General features: G+C 39.3%; 1 long non-coding RNA gene across 1 annotated transcript in view; it reads right to left on the reverse strand.

Moving 5' to 3' along the window:
• Nucleotides 1-21,540, reverse strand: part of LOC146433314 (uncharacterized) — a 102,087-nt gene extending 80,547 nt beyond the window's left edge. The window contains exons 1-2 of the long non-coding RNA XR_014853934.1: nt 21,474-21,540; nt 19,026-19,100 (exon numbers count right to left, since the gene is read on the reverse strand). This is a non-coding gene — a long non-coding RNA (uncharacterized LOC146433314). The remainder of the gene's footprint in view (nt 1-19,025; nt 19,101-21,473) is intronic.
• Between the last annotated feature and the right edge of the window lie 3,825 nt (nt 21,541-25,365).

Raw genomic sequence — 25,365 nt, forward strand, 5'->3', positions numbered from 1 at the left:
TTTACCATATTCCATGGTATGATCTGAAGTGTCCTGCCGTACATTTTTTTAAAAGGGTAATCAAATTCTAGTGCCATTATTACAGCAATCTGTACTCTGTAAGAGCCTCTAGTCAACTCCCACTGGAAGCATTTTAAATGACATTTTGTTTGCAAAACACTAAATAAAATACTATGTGGGGTGAAACTTATGGACTTAATTAATGGGGCATTTCACTTACCCCAAAGCAGCTCAAGTTTGTGTCATTTCAATAGATAACTTCAAAGTCATCACTTTGAGTTGCTAAAAACAGTCAAGACTCAGGCCTGAAGAGGCTGAGGATACAGCAGGATGTGATCCCTGCAGTCTGGAAGGGTCTCCTCTTCTTACCACCCAGCCCCACTGCTCTCACTCTGGAGTGAAACCTTTGGCCAAGCCAGTTTAATTCATTAAACAGCAATTTTCTCAACAGACAGCTTTACCAGTCCACTCTTAGTGAGGTCTGGGCATGCAGGCAATGGAGGCAAACTACACACTTGGAATTTGTTCTGCTCAGTCTTCCAAGACTGAAATAAAAAATAAAACCTGGACTTTAAAGTACAACACATGTTGTCAATGAAGGCACCCAAATGTTGCAGTTGATCTGAAAAGCTTTTCATAAGGTTGGTGAAGGGTTTGCATACAAGAATTGTATACAAACAAGAATACAGAGGATTCAATACAAGAATTGTATGCATAACTCATAACTTCAAGGGTTTGATTTAACAAGGACTTGGTCTGCTTTAAAATACAACAGCCTCCTGGGATCACTACCTACAACTGCCTTGCAGAACAAACGTGGGCACTCAGGGTTTCAAGCTGTTGTATATTAAATTCATAAACAATAGAAAGGGTTTACAAATACTTACAACTGGGATAATTTGCTTTACCCCTCTTCCTTCCATTTTTTATGCCTTTAAAGACACTAATTCACATCAGTCACATCCTCCCTTCTCCTGACAACACAGAAAACAGGAATAAATCCACAGTGAAAGACAGACACTAGAGTTTGATTATCTTAACCCAACAGTGGGTTTACAGCATTATAACACTGCTGACTTGCATTCTGTTCCCTTTGAATTTAGTGAAATCACAATCATAAAACTTATGTCACTGGCAAACATGCCAGATGCCAATACATCACTCTGTGTTTTAGGAGAGTTTGAGAAGCATATATTTCATCAGGTCTTTTTCCCTCCTTTCTTACAAAAAAAATACAAATAAAAATTCACTCAGCCAACAAAACTAAAAAAAACACACACATTTAACTCTGGGACATGCTTAATAAAAGCAAGGAAAGACAAAAAGTGCAACATGACCTGATCTATTTAGTAGAATATTTGAGGAATGAAGTGGTGGAGAGAGAGCAGAGTTCATGCACAGAGAACTAAACTAGAGCCAGGAGATTCAGCTTTTTTAAGATCCAGGATCACATGGGTCCTTCTTGGGACCAGCTGCAATCCAAAAAGCACTTAAACACTGCTTTATGAACTTCATTAGTCAGAGTTAGGCTGTCTGCATTTCTGTGTATGTACTTGCTTGGCTATGCATAATTTTGCTTAAAATTGTTCCCTGTTCCATCATAACCATCTTTCTTTAATACACACTTGAATACAAAACCACAGAGCTCAAAGACACCATTCAGATATTCCTTCCCCTGATCAGCGAACAGTCGGAGCTGAGAAGTAAATGGAAAATGTTAGTTTTCCAGCCCAGAAGAGAAACTTGGATCTTGTAAGCATTTTCATCCTATATTTTTAGAAGGTGTTAACCACTGTAAGAGCACACCATACTAAAGACATTAAACAATTAAATTTCCTCTGGCATTTCAAGACAAAAGCACATTTCCAAACAAAATGCTAGAATAGGTCACCTTGATTCTTTAGGTAAACAACATACAAGTGTAAAATGTCCCAGAAAACATATTAAACAGATCAGTTAATTATTTTATGCAAGTGCCAAAAATAAGTTAAACCATATACAAAGGAAAGAGAGAAACCTATTTCTTAATTACTACCAAATAAAAGTTTCAAAATTACTTTAAACCAAGCTAACTCATTCTCTAAGAGTTTAGCAAAAAAATGTGTCCACGAGGAAAAGGTAAAATCCAAAACTTTCCAGTCTTGGATTTAAAAATGACAAAGTCAAAGCAAACCCTTTGCCAGGGTGACCTGAATCCTCCTGCTCTGCTCCTGCCCAGCACAGCCCACACTCACCCTCGAGCAGAGGCTGCTTCTCCTGGAGCTGCAGGGTCACATGCTGCCCTGAGACTGCCCAAACAGCCTCCCAGCACGGTGATCCTCCTTCCTCCTGCAGGTAACAGCTGTGCTAGCAAACTGACCGTCAACTGATTGCATTCATTCAGCAATTAGTCATAATTAGAAAGGTCAGCTCTCATGCTCTAAGGCCAGCTCAATGGCAAAACAAGAAAATATTGTACCTGAATATGGAATACTCAGACTGAGAAACAAGCTAAAATGTTTAAAAAGCATTTATCCTAAGCTGGAAACTTGTCTGAAGTTTATACTGAGAAAATTACTCTCAAATACCTTTTTAATTTCCTATTCCTGTTCCCCAAAATTAGGCTTGAACACAATTTGATTTTTGCAGAATTCTATTTTGAATGGAAGATTGGAAAAGTAGCACTGTGAAGAACCTCACTGATCATTGAAGCAATCAAATGGTTTGAAATTAATTCATAAGATCACCTGCAATCCAGACATTTCCTCTTCTACAAGGGGGAAGGGAGCAGTTTGGTCAGAAAGGGAATGTAAGAAAAATGCCTTTAGATAGAATCAATTTCTATAGCAGAAAGTTATAGGTAAGTAGATTAATGCAGTTCTAGTGCAGCTTTGCAATGAGAAGAAAAATATCTGTTGCTTTCAAGTTCAAGGACATGAAGTAACTCACAGAAATCTGTTGTTGAAAACAAGTATTTTATTCCTGCACCTGCAGTATTGTCTTGCCAGATACACAGACTTGGCCAGGCAGATGTCTTGCCTATTGTGCCAATTTGGTAACCTAGCTACAGAATTAGAGATCCACTTGAAAGACAAAGGGAAATACTGCATTTTCCTGGGGAAAAAGCACTGGGTTTGTTAGTAAAAACAGAAGTATTGAAGTAACCAGTACTGGGGTTTTTTTCAAAAATAAATCTGAAACAGACAAAAAGCATCTACAGAGTAAGGTTTATGCATTCCCAATGTAGAAGAAATTTCTGGGAAAACTGCTTCAGGAGTATATCAGGCAATTGAATTTTATTTGAGGCTAGAACCCAGGTTACACATCAGAAAAGAGTCCACAACTGGGTATATAAGTCAGCTTGTAACAAACAGGTTGTCCCCATATTCTGGTGACAATCCACATCAATCACAAACCACATATCTGACCCCAGGCTCAACTTGTACACCAACTTAATTCATCATTCCTCTCTTGAGCCCAAATCAGACATGGTTTACTCTTGTGGTCAAAGGTTGGGTAGAACAATGTATGTTAATAAAAAGAATTACATTCATTACTTCCCCACCAGAACCACTCAACTGAGTGGACTAAACTCCAAATGAGCTGGCCTGCACTCAAGATAACTGCTGGCAAGCAGAAGCACAGGAGTAAAGGCAAATACTCTTCACCTTAACCAAAATCCTTGTGCAGAAACCTATAGCCATTGCTATAGCTCTGTGGAACAAAATGCAGGAAGAGTATTTCAGTCCTGGTAATAACTTGTCATCTTGATGGTGAACAGAAATGTAGAAAAGCACTAAAGTTCCAGGAAGAAGTGGACAACTCACCTTGTGGAGCTTAAAACACTTTTCCACCCATTCAAAAATTCTCTAAATTTAGAGTTTCACATAATGCCAAAAAAAAAAAAAAAAACAAAAACCAGTACTCTGGGTTTATAGAAAGTTTTCTTTACATTAGTTGTCATTTTTATCTATTCTTAACTGACATTCAGAACAACTCATACTCACATTGTATTCTCATTGTTTACAGTGCCTCTGTAAACAAGGAAATCATCAGTTTTCAAATAGTAGAAGCAGTAGTAACACAAATGGCTTGTATCAAGCCATGGTCAATTTGATTAATGTCAAGAAATATCTAGTTTTCACCAACTGAGAAATCAGAAACCAAGAAAAAGAGTTTCACTACTTTGGGACAATTCTGTTAGCTCAGATAGCACAGCACTTCCAAAATCAGGCCAAAAGGCTTCCTCAAAAATGAGAATAAAGAAGCAGTTTACATTGTAAACATGTTCAATTCACAAATTCGAAATATGACCACTAATCTGGTCTCCCACGTTCAGTGTGTTTAATCAATGCCACGTTTACAAGCTCTCCTCCCAGCAGACCAGTTGGTTTTGATACAGTTGCTTCAGAACTGATACAGACCTTAATGAATTACAGAAATGTCAATAACTGAAGGCACTAATTGGTCAGTTAGGACTGTGCATTTTCACAGTTCTCACACAGTTATTAGTTTCTGCTATTCCTCGTGTAAGTTCCCATTCCAAACATTACGTATTTGTTTTGCTGACATTAACAAAATGAGTTTTCTTTTCTGAATTCTCAGTATTTCATTCATGAGCCCCTTCTATGCAGTGATTCCACACCTGACAGCAGGCCCTAAAGCAATCATACCCACTAAACAATTACAGCAACTCATAAAAATAAGCAGTGCATAAAACGTAACAGAAGAACATTACCTTACAACACTTGACACCCTCAGGGGATCCATTTTCTTTTCACAAACACATAGTTCCCTTTGACATTAATGGGAGCTACATGAATAAGAAAAAAAGCAATAGATCCTTTGCTTGAAAAACATATTTGTGCCAAGTGGGTATTGGCAACCTGTTTAGCCCAGGTGATTGGTGGGGGCTTACCCAGAAATATTCACCTGCAGGCTGCTGGCTCATATTCCATGCAGCTGGAAACTACAAGTGTCATTACTGCTCTGAGGATCACTTGCTGATTTATTGTCTTGGTGCACTTAGCATTCACTTTTAAGGAAGAGCACTAATTGGGGTGTGTTCCGTAAAGTGGTCCTTCCAGTGTGTTTAAACACACTGGTACACTTCAGTGTTAATTATAGCAACACAATTTGGGCAGTGCTGGTACAATTCTCTGCCATTGGGAAATATGCAGTAAATTAGACAAACTTAAGATTCCAGATCTGAATACAGTTATACACAATTAGATGCAGCTAATTTTTAAAAAAGTCAGAACTACTTTGTATTCTGTATTTTCCTTCATGTTCCAGAAAATAATTACACAAGAACAGAGCTATGTAAAACAAACTAGGTTGTAGCTTTGGCATCAATTGTTAAAAACCACAATATCTATATCTATTATATCTGTTGGCCTCTATAATTCTGTGACCAAATCATCTCCTAATATGCTTCAGCAGGTAGAGTTATGAACCAAATATTTTGAGCTCATCTGTTAAATTTCAGCTTGAATTTCTGACATGGAACCAAATGCAATAGCTTTGAGAAGGTAAGGCAATAACACTGCCAGCCATCAAAAACCCAAACAAAAACAAATAAATAAGTAAAAATTCTTAAATTAATTTAAAAAACCCTAAAGAAATTTAGGAGGCACAACAAATGAGTGGCTGTCTAATAAGCCTCTAAAAACTCACCCTCTTTCACCAAAAAAAAAATTCTTCTGCCCTGCTCACTCATCCTTAACCATCCTGTCACCCTCCCTTTTCTGACTGTGCTCCCATACCTCAGTTTGTGTTCTCTCTTCCTTACTGATGCCTGGAAATGTAAGCTTGCTTTCAGTCACCTCTGTGTATTCCATATCCTCTGCCATTAACTTTGCTTATTAGTGCAGAAGTATTTTCTAACTCTTTCCAGACCACTCATTGTTTAAAATCCAACCAAATCTAGATTTGTATCTAGATAATATTTTCTTATTACCAAGTGATGCACCATCCCTATCTCTTGTTGTCAAAGTCAGCCCACAACTTCTGTAGGCCTTTAAAGTGGGAAAGGCAGGGACTGCCTAAGATTTCCATGGTACTAAATTAAGTATTATTTCAGCCAACACAACTGCCTAACCATGCCTTGTACTTGATCTTGTGTTCATACAACAGTTTTCCTCTGAAATGGAGATCAATTCTGCCCATATCACAAGACTTCTTTCTGGTTTTGTCATTAATCTTATGAGCAGGATGCTCAGATGAAGCCATTTTGCCATGTCAGTACATTTGTCTTTTAGAAAACCGACAAAAATCTTTCCCCTATCTGAGATTAAATTTCTTAACACCACTAAAAGCAATCTCAGGTCCCTTCATGAAAACACACAGGACTCTCTGAGTCATATATAGAAAAAAAAAATAATCTTCTACCAATTTAGCATCAGGACAGCACAGAAACCTAAATACCCCTGTTACGGACAGCACAGAAACCTTAATTACTGTTCAACAACTCACTCTCTAATTTCACCATTTGTACTTGAGTTTCGTCCATGTCAAGACACTGTCAGACAGGTACTATCACTTTCTGTCACTTGTTCCTACCATACACTTACAGAGCCATGACCACATATCTACCACAACAGAAATTTGGTGTTCCCCCAGAGCTCAGCCTGGAGCTCACACATTGTCCTACCTGCACTGAATGTGTTTCTCAACAGCCAAGTGCAACCATCCACCAAGTGTTCCATCTGCCAAATCCACATTTTTGCAGTTTAAAGATTAGGGTGTCATGCAGTACAGGGGCTATCTGTTAACTTTAAAAACCCAGAAGTGTAAATAAATACATTGTCCTTAGTCAGAGTGAGGCAACTCTTGACCTTTTAAAAAGTTAACTCTGCTATCTCTGGCTTCTCACTACAACAAAGACTCTTCCAATATCTTGAAATAAAAAAATACTTAGGGATAACATGCAGTTGCAATCTCAGAATACAAAGGAATTTTTATTTTGCAAGGAGTTTTTGAACTGTATATTTTATATTGTCACCTTGACCTACTCACCCACTCTCTGCCCATTAAGTAACTTCAGTAAGAATTATTTTTTTCACATCCCTCTAAACAGATATTTCTCTGGCAACCATAGAAAGAAGAAAAAATCCCTTACCATAAAGAAGGCCTTATCCCATTCTCACATCAATATGAAGTACAAGGCTAAAAGGATTTTTGACATCCAGGCAAAAACAGCTATAGATTTGTAGTCAAGTTTCTGAAATCCATGGAGCAGAATGTTAATTAACATTTGCAGAAACGAACACAGACCAAAAAAAATGCATTTAATGGGCAATCTTTGAAATGAAGGGAGATCGACAAGCTTCAAAGTGAAACAAAATAACAGACTTGCTCTGTTTATCCACTCCTCACACAAATATCTGCAGAAACATGTCAAAATAGTATCAGATTTAAGAGTAACATGAACCATCTAAATAATTGCACTTGGCTGCGCACAAACATTCTGTAGCTCTGTAAATCATTTCCTGCAATCATATCCCCCTGCCTGGATGTTCAGCCTCTCTGAGAAGAGCTCACAATTCAGTTATTAAAACACACTACCCTGAGACAAGACAGACGAGAGCTGTCTCACACCTATTAGAACTCTGTACTGACTTTAATTATGGCCCAGATTTCCTAATGACTCTGGGTACCTCCTAGTAAAATGAAGATGATGCATGGATTACAGACACCAAGGACTTTGCAATTATGGTATTTCTTTTCTAGAATAAAGAAAGGAAGCAGGGGAAAAATGCAAAGGGTGATTCATTGGGTCACAAAAAATCATTCTCAAAAGAAAAAAATATCATGTTTTCCCCTCCTCCCTTGTGGAAGAGAATGAAAAATAAAACCATTATTGTGTATTTCAATGCCTGCAGCATATGCTTTTACAGGGTAATCCCTTTTGTGCAGAGACATTTTATTACGCAAGAAACATTCCAAAAAGAGCAAGAAAATCCAGTGAAACTAAGGGGTCACGATAGGGTAACTTTTATTGGGCACATTCTTTACATCCTTAGGGCACTGAAGCAGTAAATGTTTTAAGACCCTTCCAGTCCTGTCATTATTTACAGGAACTCATCCCCCTTGCACTGCAAACCCCAGAACAATCAAGTCCACGACCCTCTAGGAAAGCACCCATCTGATATCACCCACATGCAGATAACCTTTGGTAAACATTCAGGGAATTTCTTTTGACTCTTATGCTGTGATTTTGCTGGACTACAGCAGAAGAATATAAGGAATCATGTGCTCAGAGATAATTTAAACTATTTCTCTTGCACATAAATGGGGGTTTCATCCCTTTCTGCTACTGCTAAATGGAAGCAGAGCTAACAGACAGAGAAATTACTACAGTGAGAAGATGAGATTTTTGACTTGAAATAAAATCCAAATCTAGCTGGATGGATCTGCACAGATGCCCCACATTCTATGATTGATATTACGTCTCCAAGATACATCAGCTGCAAATTTTACAGGCAATTCTTTCTCCAGTTTTTGTTAGAGTTACAAGACCAGCACAAAATAACAACAAAAAAAACCCAAACCCAAAGAAACAGAGAAAACAAAACAACAAGCTGGAAATAAATGGGAGAGTCACTGCAGTCACTGCTGATAGAATGTTTAGATCACTGAGCCACTAGAGTGGTACTAAATATTGAGAAGGGTAGGATGGCCGTAAAAGCAAACCTGCTTAGCTGGCAAGTCAAAGCTATCCCCAGCCAAACACAAGGTCTGACATTTGGTAAAGGAATTCAGAACTGGGGACTATCCTGAAAAGCAGTATCTAAAAAAAGGATGCAAGCAACATACTGGGCAAACATCCGCACTGCAGGACTCTGACTCCATGCAGGGAGAGACTGGCACAGGTGAAAGCACCTCAAAACCAGAGCTGGAGTCTGGCTGTATCATGGTATCACCAACTTCTTTAACCAAGAATACGTTTCTGAAGCCCACTTAAAAAAATAAACAAACTACTTAAAATCCTGAAAAATAATTTAGACCCTGATTCAACAGTATTTAAACATGTGTCTAAACCTCAATAAATTAGACTGTAAGATGCAGACATTTTCCTCTTCTAGAGTCTTCAGACTTATTTCCAGGCATTATCATTTTAAAAGCAAGCCATTTTCTCTACATTTCAAGCTGGGCATGCTTCTTTCAGACAAAAGAGAACTGCTGGCCACACTCTCAAAAGGCACATTGAGCCCAGAATAAATAGCTTGCAGATCCAAAGGAAGGTCACACTTTTATCAGCACAAACCACAGCAATGCCAACAGGTCAATGTACTCTTCCTGAAAAATACATCACATTAAACTTGGTATTTTGAATATTTCTTTTGTCTCCCATGAAAAACAGATAAAGCATTTGTCTGCAAACATCTGATGTTGTTGAGAGCCTTATACAGAATTCAGTATGAACAGTAAGAACTGCTACTTGCACAGCACATTTTTTTTTTATAAGTGGGGGTTTAGTGGTTTTAATTATATATAATTTTATCTGGATATTTTTTGTAATAGGTGTTCTCATTATTTTCACTCACATTAAAGGCCACATGCATAGCTAGCAGAGGAAAATGAACAGTAAACCCCTACAGAGCTGCAAGCAGGGGAGGGGGCAATGCATTTTCCCCTAAATGTTCATCTAAATAAAGCAACCAATTCATCCTATTCAGATTGTACAAGTATTTAGACTGGCCTGTTAGCACACACTAACAAATAACATTTCAATGTCATATCTTCAAGGTCAAGTGCTCCATGTCCCCCTTGCAGGCTGTGCTGGGTTGACCCTGACTGGATTCCAGGTCCACCAAAGCCACTCTATTGTTTCCCTCCTCAGATGGACAATGAAAAAAATAAAGCAAAAGGCTCTTAGGTCAAGAAAAGGGCAAGGAGAAATCACTCACCAGTGGCTCCCATGGGCAAAGCAGACTCGACTTGGGGAAATTAATTAAATTTATTACCAATCAAATCAGAGTAAGGGTAATGAGAAATAAAAAATAAATCTTATCACACTTTTTATCCCTTCCTTCTTCAAGAGCTTAACTTCACTCTCAAGTTCTCTACTTCCTCCCTGCCAGAGCACAGTGAGCAGCAATGGGGGCACAGTCAGCTCATCACACACTGTTTCTGCTGCTTTCTCCTGGAGGGGGGAACTCCCCACTATCTCCCCCTGTTCCAGCATGGGGCCCATGGGATACAGCCTTCCATGAATTTATACAATGTGAATTTCCTGCAAACTCTGCACTTCAGGAACTGCTCAGAACCTGACCATGCAAACCCAGTAGTCATCTGAATTCCAAGCCACAGCCAAGAGCTAGGAAACAGTGCCTTTGTGAGACCTTAGTCAGGTTACAGAATAAGCCTTCCTGCTCCAGGGTGTTGGCAGAATTTTGCCAGAAGGTGCAAAACACGATGAAAAAGAAAACATTTAATATTTAATTAACATTTCATGCTTCAATTACAGTCATTATTTTACTAGGAGAAACATTATGAATATGTACAGCACTCTAAAAGTATTCCTGGTTTTTAACTAAACACATTTTCAGGATTTATAACAAGCCAATGAAATCCAGATACTTTTTATTTGGGATCTTCCATATAGGCATTTTTAACTTGAAACTATTTTAGATATTCAAACAATAAAATCCTGCAAAACTCAAGGTCAAATATAGCATATTTCAGTATTCCCCATGTCACTGAAAGGTGGAAAGGACACATTTATTTCCAACAGAAGGATCAGGCTTTTGCTTTTGATAAAAGACAGACAAGAGAAACTCAGAGCTTAGCCAGAAGAACCCACACCATTTGTGTCAGAATCCTAAAGCAGCAGCATCTGACCCCTCTCTCCCAGAAGGGTCTTATTTTTGCTGTTATGAAGGCTGAATGTTTGTAACATTAACTGTGTCATTTCACTACTCCTCTGTAAGTTTATCACTGTATACTGACCAAAGGTCTACAAATATTAGTATTGATACACTCAGGGAAAATATAGTGAATGAAATCTTAAGTAAATCATCTTCTGAGCAGTTCAGAAGTCATGTGTTCACTGAGACGAGGTTAGCCATCTAGTACACAGATTTTATGGTTATATAATGCCAGAACTCAGAGACTCAATGCACCTACTTGACAAAAAAAGAGTTCAGATAACAACTAATAACTTCTGAAATAAATATATAGGATAAGGACAGTAAATGGCTCTCCTACGAATCACAAGTCTGCTTCATATAAGGTGAACCACAGCCAAATACTAAAAGACAATATAAGAAGCATAGGAAAAACTGATTTTGAAATGGGTCAGAAAGGAATCTTTGATTAAAAAGAAATCCCAACCAAAAATAGTCAACATTTATTCTTATATGCTAGTTTTTAATAACCTGCTATAAGAGTCTTAGAGCAAAGTCATTCTTTTGATATCTTGAAATACACACTTACATTTTCCTGTGGAATTAATTTTTCTTCAGTAATTTTCTGCTTTCAAAGGCTGGCTGTTCTCAGCAGACTTGTACAGTTCTCTGTGCAATCCTAGTAGAGAGAAGCCTTTAAAAGCAGTTTACTAGGTGCTGGAACCTCAATCCATGAACCAGAAAAAGCAGACATGAAAGGTGTCTGTATATGTTTAAATCTACAGTTATAGACAGGCAATCCACTAAGTAAGGGGAAACCAAGTGATTAACATGCTTCACATCTTTTCCCAGAGGCTCTCTTTTGCCAGTGACAGCACCACAGAGTTAACTACAAGCTCAGTAAATTATTCCAGTGGCAGCTATATCCTCACCACTTTTTCCCCTGCATCTTTTCCACTCACAGAGTCACACAGCAGAAATGGAGCCCCAACACTTGGAGGAGGTCTGTGAAACAGCAAAAACAAAGAGTTCTGTTGACAACCAGCAGCTCCAGCCTGCTTCCTTGTTTGGGATGGGGCAGGATGCAAAACACACCTCAACTGCATGAGCTGCCATGCTGAGGAGAGGCCAGATCAACAGCACAGCTCAGAGCTGTGTGCTCAGGTCTTTCAGAAGGAATCTAATAACCCAAACATGTGGAACTCTCATGAATGCAGAAATTGCTTGTCCAGACCATCTAGCAAGTCAGGCATTACCCCACACGACATGGGGATTGTCACAGCACCTCCTTCCCCACTGGTTTCTCTCCACAGGCAGCCTGGCAGTACATTATACAACGATTTTCCCCTCATGTCAGAAGCAGCATTCTGTTGAAAACACTGTGCACCAAGCCACATTACCCTTGGGGACACTCGTCACTTTTATGGATATGAAAAAGAAAGGAAGATGACAAGAAATAACAACTGCCCATCATGACAACCTTCCAAGTGTCTAAAGTTTTCTGACAACATGATTGTCATTAATGCACTACAAATCCTAATTAACATGGAAATGCATGCCTTGTTTCTTCTTCCTTTCTCTAAAAGCAGTCACCATCCTCAAGTGCTGTCAAAAGTGGCACCATTTAAAGGTCAAAAAGTTGACAAAAACGTGAGCAATTAGCTGCTGTCAAGTAAAAATGATGGTCTAAGGGATTACACTGCTGGAAGATTGCTGCATTCACAGAAAAATGGAACTAGATCAAACAAGTAAGCCTTGATCTGCCCCTATCTTTTCTTTTCAGAAGTGATGATTCCCAAGAGACCAGACCCTCTGCTGCTGCACTATCTCTGGAACCAAACTGGTAATATATTAGCAAATTCTACCTGAACTTTCATTTTCAAAAACAATTTAGGACCAAACCATTAACAAACACCTAAGACACTCAAAACTCTGAGAGAAAAATAACCGTCAATACATAGCATCCAAAAAGGGAAGGAGACTAATTATTGTATTTTTTAATTTTACTGCAGTCTAAAAATATCATAAAGTATACACTAGTTATATAATAACTTCTATAATAAGAGAGAAAAGAAAGGATCTGATCCATTAGAGTTTAAATAGAGGTGGCATGTGATAAAGGTTACCATCCCTTCAACTACACTTACTTTCAAATATATGAGTTGTTTTTTAAGAAAAAAAATTAAAAAAAAAAAAAAAATCAAAATTACAGCATCTTTGATTGGCAGAATTATTTGTCACATTTGAACATTCTCCAGGACAGGAGGGAGAGAAGAATCACCCAAAGAGCTGGAATTACAGGTTTTCAGCATTTCAGAACAAATAAAAAATTCTGCCCTGCTTTTCACTAGATAACACGGCAAATAGGTTTTATTTGCTGTATTACAATTATTTTTATTTACCAATATCAGTCTCCAGGTAGCTGCATTGATCTTGCTACACTTGAGGCCATTTAATCTAAGGAAAAACCTGTTGTAAAGGAAAAATGTTTTCAAAAAAGCCAACAATAGCAGCAAAGGGCATCTTGGGGAGTTTTAATGAGATTTTTCTGTTCAGTGCAAGTTTAACTTTCCCACAGAACAGATCAATAGCACTTTTTTCTCCCAGATACGTTGGGGAGCATCCTGCACTTGAACGCGTCCAGGAAGATCAATCCCCCCAGGCACTTCTGACTCTTCTCACTGCTCTGCAGCAGAGTATTGGCCATCCAGCTGGCAGGAGTGCCAGAGAGAAAACAGCTATCTGCAGCATCCCACTCATTCCCAGTCATGATCAAAAAGGAATTTTTTTTCTGGAGCGGGAAATACCATGTAGTCCAACCTGAAAAGTATGTTTTCTTTATTTCCACACACAAAAGTATCAGTGGATAAAAGAAAATCTCTTATTGTAGTGCTGGCAGCTGTTCCCCAGTCACAAGCAGGGCACAGCTTTGAGAGGACTTTTAACTCTTTGCAATGTTAAAATACTAATTTAGTTAGGGCAGCAAAATCCAGCAGTATTCAAGGTTGAAATTGTGCTGTTCTCCATTCAGCCACTTAATGTCTCCTGGCTACTTTTAAATTTCCTTTGAAGTTTACCATTTAAACCACTCACTTTTTCAGGACACAGTGTGGGAATTAATTTCTTTTTCCATTTCTTGGCTTGCAAACATAACATTCCTGATTTTATAAACAAAATTTAAAAATTTTGTACACAAAGTTGGCCAAAATTATAGGAGACTTTAACTACTTGAGACTTGGTGTCTCCTCTTGTTTCTTACAGTAGATCTTCTCACAATTCTGTATTTCATATAAAAATGTCCATGAGAAAATCACATAAAGAGGGCTAGGGTTAAAACCACCCACAAACATAGCTTCTCACTTGAATGCAGAATTTGGGATTTGGTACAAAGTAGAAAAGCCTTTTATTTTACTTTTTGAAAAGAGAGAAAGTACTCTGAAGTGGATTGACTGCCCTTGATCTTTTCCACCCACACAGCCCTTTTTCTTTTTTCTCTTGTTTTTCCTTCTCATTTTCATGCTGTATCAATACAAAGTCTGGAAAACTGTTCTTTTTCCCCTCCCATATACACTGCTGTCCCAAACTCCTAAAAAATACCCAAAGCCAAAACAAAAACAAACAAAAAAATTATAAAAAGCACACTGAAAAGATAGGTAGCATAGGCTTGACCTTAAAAGCTTCTGGCTTTCCTGCCATGGCCACAGACAGAACTATGCTGGTAACCCTGTCTGCCCACTGCTTGTGAGATCTCCTTGAGCTAAATGTCATTTCTTCATCCCAACCACAGAGCAAGTGCAGTGAGAGAAATTAGTATAAACAAATATCAGCTGAATTTGTAACAAATAACAAAGATGCTTAAACTCACTCCTAAGAGGTTTTGAACTGTCAAGGAAAAAAGCAAAGAACTAAAAAAAACCACACATAACAGATTTGATTTAAAGCTATCCACATCCTCAAGCCATTCTCCATACATCTTTATTCTCAATTCCATGACATTTTCAGAGAAAACAAAAACAGCATAAAATACTCTTAGATTAAAATACCTCCCTGCAACCCCTCTCCCCCATCTCTATTTGTGTTGAAACTGCTACTCCTATTAGAGTTCATCCTCAGTGTTAATTGCAGTTGTAATGGCAAAGGTCAGTATTGATCCATCAACCCATCTACCCGGCAAGACTTCACAAGTTATTCTCATTCATACAGAATATTGAACAGTATTAAGAGCTATTGACAACTGAGAACAGGGTCAAGGACTGCCTCAGCTAGTCCCTGCAATATTATCCCACCACAGGCATTCCAATAAGCTTTTGGACTGGGTCGCAGAATTAGTCCAGAAGAGATCCGAAATTGCAGCTCTTCTTGGATTCTGCTGATTAGACATTAATTGTCAAGTATTGGCTGTGTTTGGAAACATAGCTCTTCCCAACAAAGTAAAGAAAACCAAACCAACAAATTCATCCCTCCAGGGTATTCTCATCACCAAAGGGTGCAAAAGCAGCAGCTCCATCCTTGGCTGTCCCATCACATCCTTTGGATCAGCATATGACAAATCATTCCTGGTTCATGATTCAGTAGAACTCTGAGGGTGCATGCATCAATGACTCTCCCCTGCCTGTGCCAGAATGCCTGTCAGGAGCCAAAGCCTGAAGTCTTTTGGGGAGGTGAAAAGTAAATCACTTCCTGGAAGGCATGGGAAGCCTTTGTCCTGGAATCTGAGCCAGATCAAAGCCCATATGCTCTATGTTCATAAATTATTTATTCCTATGATTAGAAACACCTCAAAAGGACCTGCTTACTGGAAAGAAAGGTGCTCCTTGCATCAGACAGTGAGGCAGAAGTAGGTCACTCTAAACAGAAATTTATTTTAGAAGTACATAATTCAAACAATTCAACAGCACCTAATACAGATTAGTGCTTTGGCATATATTTCATACATAGTTGCTAATGTTCAAGCTGGTGGCTCCCAAAGGCTTTTAAAAGATTAAATACTAAACTCAAAACTAACCAGAATGGGGCCCAAGTAGTCCCAGACACTAAGAGCTGTCAGAAGCCTTGGAAAGCTTTTCCTACCACTCTCTTTCTTATCCTGCAGGATTTAAAACCCTCCTACTATAAAGAAAAAAGATAACAAAATCCAAGGGTTGTAATCCACAGCACCTGGTTGGTGGTGACATCTATATAAAACTAAAAGTTTAAAACTTTAGGATTAAAATGACTCTGCATGGAAAGGAGCAATTTAAACTCTACTGGTCAGGATACAAAAGACCCTGAGAGGTTGAACATCAGCCTCGCTGCCATACAGAGAGTTAATTCATTTTTCCACAACATTTTGAGATAAATACTACTTTTCCCTCATCTTATGTCTATTTACTGCCATGCAGGGCTGAGGCATTCCCACCAAAAGGCAGAAAACTGACTTGACCTGAGATTTCCCATCTCCTTTCAAATCTTTTTCTGCTAGCAATGGTTTGCCACTGCATCTCCCAAGGATGTAAGATGGAGAAGAAACCAAAAAAGCCTGAAATGCTCCAACTGACAGCCTGACTGACAGGTAGCAAAGGAAGAGGTTTTTGGGTTCAGGACCAGTTAAGAAACAGGGGAATAATAATTTTCAAAAGGTATACTTGGGAGTACCAGCTCCAAAAAAATTACATTTGGAGCTTGCTTACACCTAGGGTTTTGTACAAATTGCTTTTAAATAAACAAATGTGTGTTAGTGAAAGGAACCCCATCACCAATTTTCAACTTCCCTCTTTAATATGAACAATATGTGTAAGGTATTTTATGTTTACCCATTTAGATTAAAAACAGTTTGGTTTTTGTTTGTTTCATTTATTTTCATGGTTTAAAAAAAAAAAAAGACAAAAAATTATTAAAACCAGAAAACAGACACATAAAAACACACACACACCCCAAAAAAAAAAAAAAAGTCTTTATTACAGCCTTCCAGAGTAGTGGCAGCAGGGAAAGAAAATGCAACTGATTTTTATCCTCCTACTTAAACCAGGACACTAATGAGGTGAGGCTATAATATTAAAAAGACAGGAAAATGGTTTATATCTACACAAACCGCTTGTAGCTTTCAGTTAAGCATCTCCTCCTGCTCTCACTAGCAGCCCAAACATATGTACAGTGGTCATAGAAGAAAAATAAGATGCTGAAGTAGATTCAACATATTGAACAAATCCCCCAAGTTCATAATTTCCCAGCATTCTCTTCCCTCCAGATGCTACCCAGGATTTTACAAAATTAAGTTACATAAAAATGCTTTCATTCCTAGGAAATGGAATTTCATTTCATCCTATTCAGACAACCTAATAGCTGTACAGATTACTGTACCTCATGTTGCATAGGAAACCACTTTAGAAAAAAATGAAGTCTTTTCACTAGAAGAAGGAAGAAAATGCATTCCAGTAGATTTACATTTGCAGTAGATTTGCATCTGCTGCTGTAGCAAAGTGTCACTGGTAGAAGCAGAATTTAGATAAAATACCTTGTTATAAAATGAGTATCATACCCATTTACAACAGGAAAAACTTAATAAATCAAGACTGAAAAAATTATTATTCATTGAAAAGAAGCCACATAGTTGGATGTGTAAAGATAATCTTGACACGAATGCAGTTATCTTCTATGGGATAATTTATATGAACTCCTTTCATGGAAGGCCCATTAACAAGGTATAACAAAACCCATAATTAATCTGAAAACAAGAATGCAACATTAAGTTTCCCAGCACCTCAAGTTTTCTAATGAATGAAGAATATCCTCCTGTCTTTCATTAGAAGAGTAATCTAATAAAGTTTTATTAAAATGTACAGTAACAAAACAGATAGGTTTAAAGTACAGCCCCTGTACAGTGTAATGAGGTTTTGGTTCATAAAAATGCTTAGACTTTCATTAAAGAGATCAATGAACCCAAAAGGAAATTAGTTTAGCAGAAGTACACACGCAGGTTCTGCAGAATGCCATTGTATGTGCGCGTCAGGATGAAGCAGGGCATCCTTCACAAAAGAATATAAATGAAGGCAAAGCCACAGTAACAGAATAACAAGACAAAATAAAACCAGAGGTCTTGACAAAGCACTGAGGGGCAGCCACAAACTCAGCAATAACCTCTGAGTGCAACACATTTGGGCAAGTTCAAAGAGAGAAACATGGAGTGTGAGCAAAGGCAGAGCACTGCACAGCCACAGCATCACCAGAAGGTATATCAGAGGATTAATTGAGGGAGGGTTTGCTTCCATGCAGGGATGTCCTGCACAGAGTCAACGATTATATTTAAACTCCTCTACATAACCACTTCTGAGACAGATTTATCTGTTTTCAACTGGCTGTACACCACTGTGTTGCTCTACAACAACATACATAGCTCATATCACAAGGAGACATACTAAAACCAAACGAAGTCTAGGACTTGGAAATGTTTGTATTTTCATTCCTGTTGCAATGATGTATAAAAATTGCCTTTAAAGTTTCCTAGGCATTCGACATAAAATTTCAGTAATAAATATTACTAAACAAGTAATAACAGTCATGTTGTAACAGCTAGAAGTCCCTCGTAGATCCAAAATATGCTTTCATCTTGTGACCCACTGCAAATTTCTGAGGTCACTAAGTACTCCTCTTACTCTTCCCACTAAAGGAACCCCAGCTGTCCTCAGACTATTTTCTTTTCTCCAAAAGTGTCTGGCAATAACATTGACAGTTATTGTTTAGCTTTTATTGCACTCTTTGGAACTAAGGAGCACAATATGTATTTATACACACAGAGAGAAAAATACAGCTATCAGATTCCTTTAGGTTTTCATTGAGCTAGTTTTACCTGTTCACTTGGGTTTTTTTATTTAGTGGTACAACAGATATAAATATACTTTTCCAAATACCTTACTGGGATGCTCCCTACTACCCAAAGTGAAATAAATCTTATCAGTTAAAATTTAGATCTGTTGTATATGCAGTGCTTGCAAGAACATTGAGAATAGCCACTCTTAAATAATCAAGCATGATTAATAATCTCCAAAAGAATTAACATTGCACAAAGTCCACTTTGGAATAGCCACCAAGAAAAAAATAATCTAATAAGCAAATACAAATTCTGAAATCCAAACATTGCTGAGCAAACTAGCTAAACATAAATCTAATCTAATCTGAGACAGATAAGTTTAGGGTATTACCATGCAGGAAAACACTGACCTTTCAGCTGTACCCCTCTTCCAATCCATCTACTGTAATCTCTTTTTCAAAACTACGGGCAACAGTTTGTCAAAGCTGCAACACCAAAACAAAAGTATTATGAGGGTCATATTCTGCAATGTAATAAAATATTTACTGATACTCCCAGTCTTAGTACATGTTATCTAAAGTAAGAAAGAGTGGGACAAATTGCTTCAAGTGCTTTACAGCTATCAGTGAGACCTCTGAATACAATTAGGTTCCTTCTGATCATAGCAAGATTTAAAAGGCATGTACCCATGTACACACAATACAAGGAGAGCTGGCATCCATGACAGATAACAGCAGTTGTTACTCCCATTCAAACAGTTCACATAATGTTTATGTGGATAGCTTAAGGGATAACAGATCTATGGAGCAAAAAGGTTTCCAACTAAAAATGTGTGTATATAAGGTTTTGGAAGAGCTGTGCTTGGGGTTCCAGCCCCAGTGGTGCACAGCAAATTCCTGGCTGCCATTAGTCAGGCAATTCCCAGCAGAGAGGAATTTGCAATCTGAGGGTGAACTACATTCAGAGGATTGTGTGAAGTCCATGAGTTGTACTAGGCTTGCATGACATATAACTCCTCAGCTGGATGTGTTCCACTAAGCCACTTTGTCAGCCTACTGCACTCTGGATAAAACAAAGTGTTTGGCTGGCCCTGTTCCCTGAGCCATAAACCACAGAGACAGCAGCCATTAAGTCACCTGCTCCTGCCTCCCTGCAAACCAGGCAGCCACTGGGACCTTCACAGGCACCATCCACAGCCAGCTGGGGCTGGAGGCACAGGGGAGAACCAAGGTGCTGGGGCAGAGCTGCGGGGCCAGCAGCAGGAGAGGCAGGTGGCTATACAGAGGAAAAACAGAAAGCCAAAGGTGCTACACTGTGGAGAGACTTAAAAACCACAGAAAATTGCAGGTAAAGAATTAAATCTTAGACTGGGATAATACAGCCAGTTTCATTCTATCCCCATACATCCCCAAATCTCTGACAGACAAGTTGCTGGTCAGTCATCCACTGCCTGGGAAAGGGAGTTTGTAGCAGCTGATTAAGAGTGGCTGCTCATCAGTATTAACTGCCTATTCCTAAACGGTTTCATCCAGTAAGACAGAACAAAGATGATTACTGTTGTCCATAAAGATCTATGGAAAAGGGGAAAACAACCAAGGCGAAGAGCCAAAAATAGATCCAAATTTGGCAGGTTTAATCTGGAAGTGAATACAGATAAGTAAAGAAGCAGAGGACAGTTCCAACAATCAGAATAGTGAAGCCACAGGGAGACATGCATGTGAGCAAGTAACAGGAACTTCTCAATAGCTCCAGATTAATAGCTGCTCACAGCAGCAGGTGATGCTGTTTCAGGATTTGGAGGATCTTCTCAGCCCTCCCTTCCTGTGAGACAGACAATGAGGAGAAATCTGCCCTCACTCCAGTCCATAGCATTCTCACTGTCTGTAAGGCATTTCGATTTATCCAGGGATTTGCAAACTGAATGCTCAAACTATTAATTTTAAGAACACTTTTACTCACTAAAAACCTGTTTTGAGAAAGGTCCATTTAAACAAGACAATCCCATGTTTGGAAAAACAGCTTGCTGTACAACCAGTAATTGATGTAAGTTTTACATCTGTTTTATTCTCGCTATGCTAAAGATTAAGCTGGCTGCCAAAATATTAGCCTTGGGTTTCCTCACAAACCATAATACTTCCATATTAAAGGCTATATGGTATTTTAAAATGTCGATTAAGTAGTTTGCTGTGGACTGTATTTTTCCTAGAATTTAAAATGCCTAAAATTATCCTTAATTTATACAAATAGTTAAATCTTTCTCAGTTTTGTGAGCACAAATGAAATTACTTCAATTTAGATTTTCTTACAGTGTGTACCTGTGCAGCAATATATGCTTAGTACAATGAAATTAAGAACATTTTCATAATTACAGTGATTTTACTACAGATTAGTATCTCCAATATAACACAGCAATGTTCAATTGGGCACACAATGGGAAAAAAATAAAAGGCTTAAGTATCAGATGAACACATTTAGCAATCTAGAACAGCATGCTAAATGATCAATAATATAAGAGATCTTCTGCTTATTCTACTAATTAGGAACACAGGCAGCTACTAATCCAAATAGATTCTAGACAGGACACAAGAAAAATGAAAGTCAGAATTATATACTATCTGTAATATATACAATGTTTCAAGAAAAATTGTGCTTGGGGAGCACAGTTGCATAAATTTTCTACAGTGCTGCAACACCCATTATTCCGCTCTTTGGCACACAGAACAGTGGGATAAAGCAATCAGAAGAATGTTATGGTTTGAGATATACCTCAAGTATAACAATATGTACTCTGAAAAAAAAATTAAAATAACAAACCACGACCCTGAAAAAAATCCAGAGGGTTAGGGGTGTCTAGTCACCAGGATTCAGAGCTTTAGAAACTTCAAGTCCATGTTATTGTGCGCTTATCTAAAGTACAGATTACCCCTAAATAAAACAGGAAAGTGACAATATTCTGCCTGCCATTGACCTCTCTTTCACAATAAGTACTTTCCCTTCACACAACACAGAACTCCAACTGCAGTCACCAAGGCCCATCTAGGAATGCATACTATTGTTAGAAATAATATCAGTACTAATTTTTTTTATTTTATTTCTTTAGTCAGGCTTTGTTTGACTTTACCCTGGGAAAAGGAATTTTAAGTATTTTTCAGGAGATGCTTTCACCACTCAGTGCAGGATGACCTTAACATCTCAACAGACGAGGAGTAGCAGAGAAGACACACAAGATAACAACCATCAGCCCCAGACATGTCCCCCTGGCATGGCTGGAGACACCTGGTCAGGAAATGACTGGTAGGAGAATCAAGGAGTGAGGAATGAATTAGCATTGGAGGTGAAGGAATCCATGACAAATAAGAAACCAAATAGTAGGGAAATTGTGTAATCTGCAACCAAGGAATGGGAACTGTTTTGAGTTTTGTGGGTATAAATCTGCAGAAAGCCTAGTAAAAGGTGTGTGTGTATGGAATATTTTCTGTGGCACATCCTGGCCAGAATAAAGTAGTGCCTGGCTGTCTATCACTTCAAATACAGTGTCAGAGGGTTTTTATTTTCCTGCCAAATTTCAGTGACGCTGTGAACCCAGATTTTTGAGACCAGACCATTCCATGTTATGAGAGCTCACATGCCGCCAGCACATCCCTTGAAAGCCAAGGGAATGAACTGAGGTTCTTCTGACCTGAACAGCCCGGGACTCCCAGGGCTGCTCCCAGGAGCACAGCCTGCCCATGGCCGGAGAGGGCTGAGGAGGGCTGAGCACCCCCGGGCAGCCTGCAGGGAGACCTGGCCAGCACCCACAGAGCCGGGAGTACCTGCAGCCCCCGGCATTGGCTAGGGGAGAGGCAGTGCCCTCAGCCCTTTCCTTCAGTGCCGTCAGCCCCTTCCTTCAGTGCCCTCAGCCCCCACCCGCTCGCCTTCCGCAGCGCTCCTCCCTCACAGCTCTGTACTGTGCCCAGTTCCCGCACCTCTCCCCTGCTGCCGGGCACCACACACCCTGCCAAAGCTCCTCCTTTACAGGGCCAGCTGGGTCCCTTTGGAGCCATGAAGCTCTGCCCCACCCCATGACAAGGGCCGGCAGCCTTTTCACCTGGGGCCGCCTGCCATCCCCATCCCCAGGGACAGCCCCCAGCCCCAAAGACATCCCCCAGCCCCAGGGACATCTCCCGGCCCCAGGGACATCTCCCAACCCCAGGGACAGCTCCCAGCCCCAGGGATATCTCCCAACCCCAGGGACATCTCCCATCCCCAAGGACATCTCCCAGCCCCAGGGACATCTCCCGGCCCCAGGGACATCTTCCATCCCCAAGGACATCTTCCATCCCCAAGGACATCTTCCAGCCCCAGGGACATCTTCCAGCCCCAGGGACAGCTCCCAGCCCCAGAGACATCTCCCGGCCCCAGGGACATCTCCCGGCCCCAGGGACAGCTCCCAGCCCTGCCTCAGCCGCCCCAGGCTCTGCTCGGTGCCCGGAGCCCCGCAGTGCGCTCGGCCAGCCCTTTGGAAGCAGCATAGCTTCCCCCGAGCCTCCCAACAGTGCTACAGGGTCCAAACAGCTTCAGGGGAAGGAGGGGAGACAGTGTTTTAACCTCAGCAAATTGATGAATTAATATTTTATATTGCATCTGCAGCTTCTGTAAATGGATGCACTGAGGTGATAAAGCAGGCAGGCAGGCAGAAAGAAAAACCTTTCACAAAATCTGGACGGCAAAATAACTTCCTCAAGGCAAATTTAATTAATATTAATTAAAATGAATGCCAAAGAATTTTGGGGTTGGGGAGATTGGCATGATGGATTGTCACCTCTAAAGAGAACAGAAAACTATTGCTTGGTTCGACACGCATGGCAGAAGAATTTTATTCAAATTGATTAACCAGTATCTTCTAAGTACCTTAAGGTTTGTGTCTCCAACCACTTAAGAGAATAGGATTTTTGACATTGATTGCAGTAACCACAGGAATCTGCTTTACAGACTTGCCCACTGCACAACTATAAAACACTGCAGTTCTCAACATTCTTTTATTTGACCAGATATTCCCCATGTGACATTTTCCACTTACTCTTGGAGAAAAAATATCTCAATGAAAACAACGCAGGACTTCCTAATACATATCCTTTGGGCTAAAAATCTCCTTGTAAAATCTTAGTACAGTCAATGAAAAATTAGTACTGAAGGGGATTTTAAGGGATGGGCACAAACATTTCTCTGCCCCGAGGAAAGATTAACTGCTCCTTGATATTGCTGACAGATGCTTATTTCACTTGTTCTTTAAAAGTACCCATGGCAGAAATGCCGTATTTCCACATTCAATATGTGCTGTTTCACCAACGTTTATTTTTTCTCCTACCTAAAAGAAATCTGATTTGCCACCTTAATTTTTTCTTATCTATTAAACTATTCAGGTTATTCTCTTCCTTTGCAGAGTGAGCTGTTTGTTGTCCTGGACAAAGGAGTTGTGGCTGTCTCCTTCTCTAATAAATAAACCCACACTCTTATACCTACTCTTTTCTACACCCCTGTTCTTTCTCTTTAATTTCCATCTGACCTTCTCCACGTGGTCTAATTCCTCTTTGATAAGCAGTGAACAGAAAAACAGGAACCTTTTCCCAGCCTAGATCTTACCAATTCTCTCTACAGTACGCCCTGACACACTTCTATCACGAGCCAGCCAACAAATCCTATTGCAGAGTATCTACTCTGCACAAAGTACTGACACCCAAAAAGGCAGTGGGCATCAAGATGGATACAATTTTTTAGATTTTTGTTACAAGGAAAAACCACTAAAAATAATTCTCTGAATACCTCTAAGTAAAGACATTACATTTCATATACCCTGGTGAGCACTCCTGTATTTAGATGCTAAATGCAGCAATCTTGGATTCCAGGCACTCGTGCCTTATGCACAGGGAGCACCTTTGCCTTTGCCTGTCATTTCTCTTCCAGCCTGATTTGTATGGTGCACCTGAGCAGCAAAGCATGGTTAAGAATTGGTTTGGCTTCAGAGTGAGAAATTAGAGAATAAATACATTGAGAATGAAATCTAAAAATAGCAAGCATCTTCCAGAATAAGAAGATAAAAAGAGGTTATACATGGCCCATGCCTCAAAACAAAGAGATGCAAAAAGAAATGCCTGAACAACTAAATGACAAGATGGATGAGGAAGCATAATATATGGTAGTAAGCAGAGCAATTATTTTGCTTTTTTTTTTTTTTTCCCCAGTCCAGGGCAAAGAGAAAAATGCAGGTATTATTCTCTGTTCCTTTCATATCATGCAGTGTACAAGTTTCATTATGATATTTCATTACAGCCTACCCCACCAGCACTGAATAAAGACATATATATATTACTGTCAGCTACCAGCTTCAAAGCTTCCAATTCCAGAAACATGAATCCATTTGGACAAAAAAAAAAAAAAGTGATCCTGCAGAGTAATAAGTATTAAAATTCTTTATTCCCTGTGTGCTTACATTGATCTCATCTAGTTTCCCTCCAGAGGTTTTAAGAAATAGTATTTCACCATGCACACCTCCAAGCTCAGGCTAGATGCTAGCAGGTATCTATGCCTACCCTTAGGACTTCCCAGAGAGAGATTCCCAAGATTGATGTAGACACCTTCCAAAGTAGAAACATAATGGTATAAATGATAAATGAGGACTATTATATAACCACACCAACCCCTGGAATATAAATTGTGGATTTGACTATGCATCCAATAGAGAATCCTCTTTTTTCACTTTCCTCTCAAACG

This window comes from Lichenostomus cassidix, chromosome 9 (assembly GCF_008360975.1).
Source record: "Lichenostomus cassidix isolate B80296 chromosome 9, HeHo_3.0, whole genome shotgun sequence".
Taxonomy (NCBI): Eukaryota; Metazoa; Chordata; class Aves; order Passeriformes; family Meliphagidae; genus Lichenostomus; species Lichenostomus cassidix.